Here is a 9052-nt window from a genome sequence, read left to right as displayed (position 1 = left end):
GTTAAGCTCCTTAAGAGTACATCTTGGGCTAAATCAAATCACACCTTGCTTACATTTGCATACGATCCAATATCTCTATGCGTGGGAATACTTTGGAAAAGATTTCCAAAATTAAAATAACTTGGACCTTATTAGCTGGTGTTTTGACAGTCATGTACGAAAAAATAAATTAAAATAATTATAATTTTTGCTCAAACTTGGGGGCCAAAGAAAATCACCCGCGGGCCAAATTCGGCCGCAGGCCGCTAATTGGGCATGCCTGCTCGAAGGAATGTGACACCCCCACCACTCTGTTGACTCTCCTAAATATGATACTCATGCTAAAATGGATAGTAAACCAGAAAGCCCACTTTTAGCCCATACCACATATTCAAATAGTTTATGTATCTTGTATCATAATGCTGAATTAGTACTGTTGGCTATCATGACATCATTATTGACCAGTGAAATCATAATGTGATATAGAACTGCCATTTAGTGGTAGCTATGGGTTGCTAGGCATAAATAGCCAATACAAAACTTCCTCTTTATGAATTTCTGTTTCCAATCCCGATGTTTAAAATTTCGGGTAGTTGATGGAGTTGTATGGTTGTATTTATTGTGGGGGGAAATGCTGGGATATAAATACGGTGATTATGAGGTAAAGGCAAATGGTTTACGTGAAGGTAGATAACTTAGTGAGATGGGACGATTTAACAAGCTAGCCTTTGCCATTGCTTAAATTAGCTAGCTAATGACGGAAGCTAGCTAACTAGTGTAACAATTTTAGCCAGATTTTAGCTAGGTTAGTTTTGCTACAAATGTGTGAATGCACCTGCTAGCTAGCCCTATAAATGCAGAGCATACTGTAGGGCTACTGCTAGCTTGCTGTCCCAGCTACAGTAGTTAGGGTTATAATAGTGGTGATTAGTGTCGAAATTAATGGCATCAATATATTAGATAAGAAATGTAACAACAATCGTGTCAGAGAAATTAACAGGAATTTTAACCCTGCTGCAATTTTTCAATATTAATTTGATGTGAAATGGCAGAGTGCGTGGACTAATCCACATAAATATTTGATAACTAATAAAGTAAAACAAGTCTCTTAGAAGATCCTTCACATATGTTATCCTTGTAATAGTTGTATTTCTAATATGTAATTAATGTAGAAAATGAATGTAGCTTTTGTGAATCGGAAAATGAGACTAGAGAATTAATTTTGTGATTGTTTAGCGAAATATTTTGGACAGGTATGAAAATATATATTAGTGATAAGATGGGTAAACCTATAAGCATTACTGCATTTAATATTATTTAGATATTTTACATGCACACACAGTGACTGCCACTACATTGTGAATTTGTTAATTTTATTAGGTAAATGTTTCATCCATAAAATGAAAATCATCGGTAAAAAAAAAACTTTAAATATTTTTCTACTTGATTTACAATATTATATAACATCCTTAAAATATATAAATACCAAATTATCAAAGAAGTGTCTATAGTATTTGTGAATGTAACTTGTCTACACCGTAATATACTTTTTATGTGTCTCTCTGGATTTATTTATTATATTTTTGGAGATCTTTGTGTGATATTTGTAAATTGTTTTGTATAATGTTTGTGTAATGCAGTGGCGATTTTAGCATGTAAATCTTGGTGGGGCAAACTCAATTTCTTTTTTTAGATGCATGTCAGAAAGCCACTTCACAAAACAATACATGACTTGCAATATAACGGTGCCCATAAACTGTTAGGGCCGACATAAAACTGTCCCAACAGCAGAGCTTTTTTTCAGCACCATGGAGTGAATCCTTACCACTGCTACACCTGGCTATCAGGTAAGCCTTGTCTGGCAGCGAAACAGTTCATTCTGCCTCATTTACCGCGCTATTGAAAAACATAGCTGATATGGCTGACTGTTGAGGACAGACGTTCCGCAAGCCGAACGCCTCGCCAATATCCAATGGAAGAACGTGGCGCGAAATACAAATACCTCAAAAATGCAATAATTTCAATTTTTCAAACATACGACTATTTTACACCATTTTAAAGACAAGACTCTCGTTAATCTAACCACATTGTCCGATTTCAAAAAGGCTTTACAGCGAAAGCAAAACATTAGATTATGTCAGGAGAGTACATAGCCAAAAACAATCACGCAGCCATTTTCCAAGCAAGCATATATGTCACAAAAACCCAAAACACAGCTAAATGGAGCACTAACCTTTGATGATCTTCATCAGATGACACTCCTAGGACATTATGTTATACAATACATGCATGTTTTGTTCATATTTATATCCTAAAACAGTTTTTTACATTGGCATGTGATGTTCAGAACATGCATTCCCACCCAAAACTTCCGGTGAATTTACTAAATTACTCATCATAAACGTTGACAAAATATATAACTATTATTTTAAGAATTATAGATACAGAACTCCTTTATGCAATCGCTGTGTCAGATTTTAAAATAGCTTTTTGGCGAAAGCACATTTTGCAATATTCTGAGTACAGAGCTCAGCCATCACGGCTAGCTATTTTGACACCCACCAAGTTCAGAGCTCACTAAACTCAGAATTACTATTAGAAAAATTGTATTACCTTTGCTGATCTTCGTCAGAATGCACTCCCAGGACTGCTACTTCCACAAGAAATGTTGTTTTGGTTCCAAATAATCCATAGTTATGTCCAAATACCTCTGTTTTGTTTGTGCGTTCAGGTCACTATCCAAAGGGTAATGTGCGAGCGCATTTCGAGACAAAAAAATTCAAAATGTTCCTTTACCGTACTTAGAAGCATGTCAAATGCTGTTTAAAATCAATTTTTATGGTATTTTTCTCGTAAAATAGCGATAATATTCCAACCGGACAATAGTGTATTCATTCAATGAGGAAAAGAAAAAACAGCATGGTCGCGTGAATGCGCATATCCAATCTCTTTGTCACCAGGCAGACCACTGACAAACTGAGCTACTATACTCTGCCCAGAGAAGAAGACGCCTCAATCCGCTTTCTGAAGGCTTTAGAGAGCCAATGGAAGCCTTAGAAAGTGCTACGTAACCCCACAGATACTGTAGTTTCGAAAGGAACTAGAAAGAAGAACTACAAATTCTCAGACAGGGCACTTCCTGCTTGTAATCTTCTCAGGTTTTTGCCTGCCATATGAGTTCTGTTATACTCACCGACACCATTCAAACAGTTTTATAAACTTCAGAGTGTTTTCTATCCAAATCTACTAATAATATGCATATTCTCGTTTCTGGGCAAGAGTAGTAACCAGTTTAAATCGGGTACATTTTTTTCATCCGGCCGTGAAAATACTGCCCCCTATCCCAAACAGGTTTTAACATGTGGTTTCTACTGATAATTGAGATGTACAAACTATGACATAAGAGGACGAAGAGCGGATAAGAGGGAATCCGTAATTTCGATTAAGACATTAATGAGCGAGCGATGACAGACGTAGTCAATATAACTATTTGTTCAGCACTTTTGAAATGTACAGCGACAGAATTCAGAACACGGGCCGTTCTTACAGTGTACTCCCTGTACAACAAGTCAGAACCGTAGGATAAATAAAGGGGGCATATAAACAAACAATGAAAGCTCTTACAATATTCGATGATTACGTTTCTATAAAACAGGTTATAGGCTACATGTGCACCACCAATTTAAAACAGTAGGTGAAATTAAGAGGTGAAAATAGACCAAATTATTAGGGTGAGGCACATTGAATGCCATTTGGGATTTTACATGTCAAAAAAGATACTGGTAAGCTTTTAATTTGACATGTCAAATAACACAATTCTATTATAGAATGTTGTGTGTGCTGAATTTGCACGTGCAAGCCAAGCACCACCACTACTATCAGTAGCACTGTTAAAGCTCTACAAATAAAGTTTGCAAACAAGCACACACCGGCCACGAACGATGTGTTTACAATACCGCATTGGTGAAAATAGACCAAATTTTAGGGTGAGGCACATGGGCTACTAACAGCTTACTACACAACATACACTTAGTATTACTTTCTTAGCTACAGTATACATATCTCCCTTGCATAATACATAATTTATGCAGCAGCATACAATACATGTTTGGACTCACCTTGTGAAGGTGGTCCTTTGTGGGCAAATTTTGTCATCAAACTTTGTCATCAAAGTCTGGCATTCTCTGGATTTATGGTGGGAACTCGGAAAAAAAAACACACAGCCATTCCATTGAATAGGAGGCTAGAGGATGCTTTGCAATGTTTGCAGTTAGCCACTGATTCCAAACCACTCATTGTTGAATTTGACATTTCCAACTTGTTGTGTAATCTTTATGTCCAATGGCAGATGAGCGCCGATACGTTTTATCTATAATTTCTCTTCATTATTTCTCTTCATATGACACGGATTAAAAATGATTTGCCAGTAGATTGCCAACTTCATTCATGATGATGCCTGCTAGCTAGACTTTGAAGATGTTGACATGAACAGTCCAATCAAAGCTGTACATATAACATGATTTGACGTCATTTTATCTGTGGCCAATGACCTTGAGCCTTCTTGGAAGGGCACTTGCAATATAACTCTAAGAGCTGAAATATTGGATGTCTACCCTTACTTAGGACCTAAACTTGGCGATGACGTAGTGTCCCCATGAGTGACAGAACACTGAGCCAATCACTCCACACACAGAGACGCATACAAAGCTCATCAATAAGCTAAGGACCCTGGGACTAAACACCTCCCTCGGCAACTGGATCCTAGACTTACTGACGGGCCGCTCCCAGGTGGTAAGGGTAATCCCTGTTCACGGCCAGGCATGACTCCAACACAATCATTAAGTTTGCCGATGACACAACAGTGGTAGGCCTGATCACCGACAATGACGAGACAGCATATAGGGAGGAGGTCAGAGACCTGGCCATGTGGTGCCAGGATAACAACCTCTCCCTCAATGTGATCAAAACAAAGGAGATGATTGTGGACCACAGGAAAAAGAGGACCGAGCACGTCCCCATTCTCATCAACAGGGCTATAGTGGAGCAGGTTGAGAGCTTCAAGTTCCTTGGTGTCCACATCACCAACAAAGTAACATGGTCCAAGCACAACAAGACAGTCGAGAAGAGGGCATGACAAAACCTATTCCCCCTCAGGAGACTGGAAAGATTTGGCATGGGTCCTCAGATCCTCAAAAGGTTCTACAGTTGCACCATCGAGAGCATTCTGACTGATTGCATCACTGCCTGGTATGGCAACTGTTCAGCCTCCAACCGCAAGGCATTACAGAGGGTAGTGCGTATGGCCCAGTACATCACTGGGGCAAAGCTTCCTGCCATCCAGGACCTCTATAACAGGCGGTGTCAGAGGAAAGACCCTAAAAATTGTCAAAGACTCCAGCCACCCTAGTCATAGACTGTTCTCTCTGCTACCGCACAGCAAGCAGTGCTGAAGCCCCAAGTCTAGGTCCAAGATGCTTACAGCTTCTACCCCAAGCCATAAGTCTCCTGAAGTTCTAATCAAATGCCCCCCCCCACCCCACCTACACCGCTGCTACTCTCTGTTGTTATCACTTTAATAACTCTACCTACACGTACATATTACCTCAATTACCCTGACTAACCGGTGCCCCGCACATTGACTCTGTACCGGTACCCCCCTGTATATAGTCTCGCTATTGTTATTTTACTGCTGCTCTTAATTATTTGTTACTTTTATTTCTTATTCTTATTATATATTTTATATTATATTATAGTGTTATATATTTTTTATTAAACTGCATTGTTGGTTAGGGGCTCGTAAGTAAGTACCTGTTGTATTCGACGCATGTGACTAATTCAATTTAATTTGATTTGATCATGGCGCAATACTCCTATTTTCTGCTGGCTCGCCCCACCACCACAGAAATCACTGAGTTAGGCTGAAACACCAGCATTTTGGAGCTGCCTTACTAAAGAAAACAAAAAAGAGACCATGTTTTGTATTCGGCTTTATTAACTCAATGATATATATATATATATTTTACATTGTCTGCAAACTGATATGTGACACGTATCAATGCAAAAATAACATGCAAAACAGGCAAATATGCCCCCCCCCCCCCCCCCCCCCCACAGCATTTTTTGGGGGCTAAAAATGTGGGGCTCAAAACAGGTGGCTCTGCCCCACCTGCCCCAAATGACGGGTTGCCACTGATTGTTATACTTGAGTAAAAGTAAAGATACCTTAATAAAAAATCACTAAAGTGAAAGTCACCCAGCTAAAATATTCTTAAGTATCTAAAGTAAAAGTATAAGCATAAATCATTTCAAATTCCTTAAATTAAGGAACTAGACGGCTCCGTTTTCTAGTTTTTAAAATGTACAGATAGCCAGGGGCAAACTACCACACTCAGACATAATTTGCAAATGAAGCAAGTGTGTTTAGTGAGTCTGCCAGATCAGAAGCAGTAGGGATGTCATCTTGATAAGTGCATACATTGGACCATTTATCTGTCCTGATAAGCATTCAAAATGTATGGAGAAATGTATGGGAAATGTATGGAGTAAAAAGTACATTATTTCTTGAAGAATGTAAAAGTAAAAGTTGTCAAAAATATAAATAGTAAAGTAAAGCATAGATACCCCAAAAAACTACTGAAGTAGTAATTTAAAGTATTTTTACTTAAGTATTTTACAGTTTGTCAGCTGCGCGAGTGGGTGGGAGATGCCTGTGTGCTTCGATGTTTACCTGATATTTTCTTGAAGATCACTCCCAGTGTTGCCAACTCATTTTCAGGGTAAGTGGGTCGCGGAGTGATCAGTGATGCAAATTTCGCAATTTTGTTGCTAGATGTAGCAACTTTTCATAGTACCCTGGCAACTTTTTTTTCAAACAGCACCTAGCAACATTTAATTTAGCACCTTTTTAAATTTTATTTGGAACTTTTAGCAACTTTTGAAAAATGACTCAAACGCTAAAATGCACGCATTCTCACTCTAAATGACACAAAACTGTAATATTCATATGTGAATACATACTGAATTATAATTGGATGCATTTTACCGCCGTATCATACTGTGCGGTGATTGGTTAAGACCACGCAGACGGTTAGGTCATGGGCAGTTGATCGTGGTTGGAGATAGGCTAACAGGTAGTTGTAGCTAGTTAATAAAGAGTTATGTTAAGAAACATCCTGTAGTTCTGCGTTTTATTATTTTGTACAAAGTGTACAAAACAAAACAAAAACGTTTTTGTCTGTCACACATTCAGTCACAACACACGTGCCTGGCTGCAAAAGTGCGTTGTGAGTGACGTCAGCAGTAGGCGCTCAGCTCGTGCACAGGAAGCAGCAGGCCAGCAGCAATTTCAGAAAATTGCAAATCATTGTTGGGTGACTGCAGCAGCAGTAGTACGGGTTCGACGAGCCAAACCCAGTGAACATAGTTGGTCACGAATGTTTGATCTTGAACAAAACTTACAACATCAATCAACATGTCACAATCAAAATTGTAGAGCCAGAAGTACAGAACAGAGTGGGAGTCTGTACCCGAACAAATGTCAAATCATATTTTTTGGCCGAGATGGCCAGTCAGTTTGAGTGACGTTATTGTGTATGCTTCATAATGACGCAGTTTTACGTTATCACGCAATGACATCCCAACGTCATTTAGCAACTTTTAGCAACAAGTCAACCTGCCTCTCGCCATCACTCACCGCTGTCATCGAATGGACTCAAGCTAGCAACACGTTCTGTTGTTGAGCTCAATTGTCGAGCTCAGTTGTCATGAAACGCAAAAACAGCGACGAGTTGCTCTGTCTTGGTTTAATACACACTTTGAGAAATAACGATGTGTTTTGTGTGGGTTAGTGCTTAATTAGTCTCTCACTGAACAAATTAAAACGACACGTCCTGACAAAACATCCACAGCATGACGGTAAAACCCAGTCAGTTATTTCAGAACAGAGTAGAATGCTTCAGGAAACAGTGCTTCGACAGTGGAAGAGTGAGTCTGCTAGCAAGGCGTTGTTGTCATTTTATAACAGGTATAATAAGCAAAAATAACTCTATCTCTCGTAGTAGTCGATGTGTGTTTCTCTTTCAAACAATCCCCTTGTACACAGCTAATAGCTAGCTAGCTAACGTTAGCCAAAGCAAGCTAGCTAGCTACTGACAGTGCAACCGGCATAAGTAACAGTACATATGAAGTTGAAACATGATCAGGCCTACTGTACATCTTACTGTAGAAATTAGGTTGGAGTCTAGGTTGGAACTGTTGCTGTTAAAATACAAGTAATATTTTTTTTATTCTGAACTGGAATAAACCGAAGCAAGATGGTTTTTGAGGCAAACACAAAGTTATGGGTTTCTTATCTACAGCAGGAAGCAGTCTCCTGCCTGGCTGAGAAAGCACCAGATGTTCTGATCCAGTTTGTCACCACATACACTACCGGTCAAAAGTTTTAGAACACCTACTCATTCAAGGGTTTTTCTTTATTTGTACTATTTTCTATATTGTAGAATAATAGTGGAGACATATGGAATCATGTAATAACCAAAAAAGTGTTAAACAAATCAAAATATATTTTATATTTGAGATTCTTCAAATAGCCTTCATGACAGCTTTGCACACTCTTGGCATTCTCTCAACCAGCTTCATGAGGTAGTCACCTGGAATGCATTTCAATTGACAGCTGTGCCTTCTTAAAAGTTAATTTGTGGAATTTCTTTCCTTAATGCGTTTGAGCCAATCAGTTGTGTTGTGACAAGGTATACAGAAGATAGCCCTATTTGGTAAAAGACCAAGTCCATATTATGGCAAGAACTCTTGAGTCTTCCGCCACAGTTCATTAGAGTTCACCAGCCTCAGAAATTGCGGCCCAAATAAATGCTTCACAGAGTTCAAGTAACAGACACATCTCAACATCAACTGTTCAGAGGAGACTGTGTGAATCAGGCCTTCATGGTCGAATTGATGCAAATTAACCACTACTAAAGGACACCAATGGGCCAAGAAACACGAGTAATGGACATTATACCGGTGGAAATGTGTCCTTTGGTCTGGAGTCTAAATTGGAGATTTTTGGTTCCAACCG

The sequence above is a fragment of the Salmo salar genome, chromosome 13 (assembly GCF_965601325.2).
Source record: "Salmo salar chromosome 13, fSalSal1, whole genome shotgun sequence".
Classification (NCBI taxonomy): domain Eukaryota; kingdom Metazoa; phylum Chordata; class Actinopteri; order Salmoniformes; family Salmonidae; genus Salmo; species Salmo salar.
Note: the sequence above shows the minus strand (reverse complement) of the source record.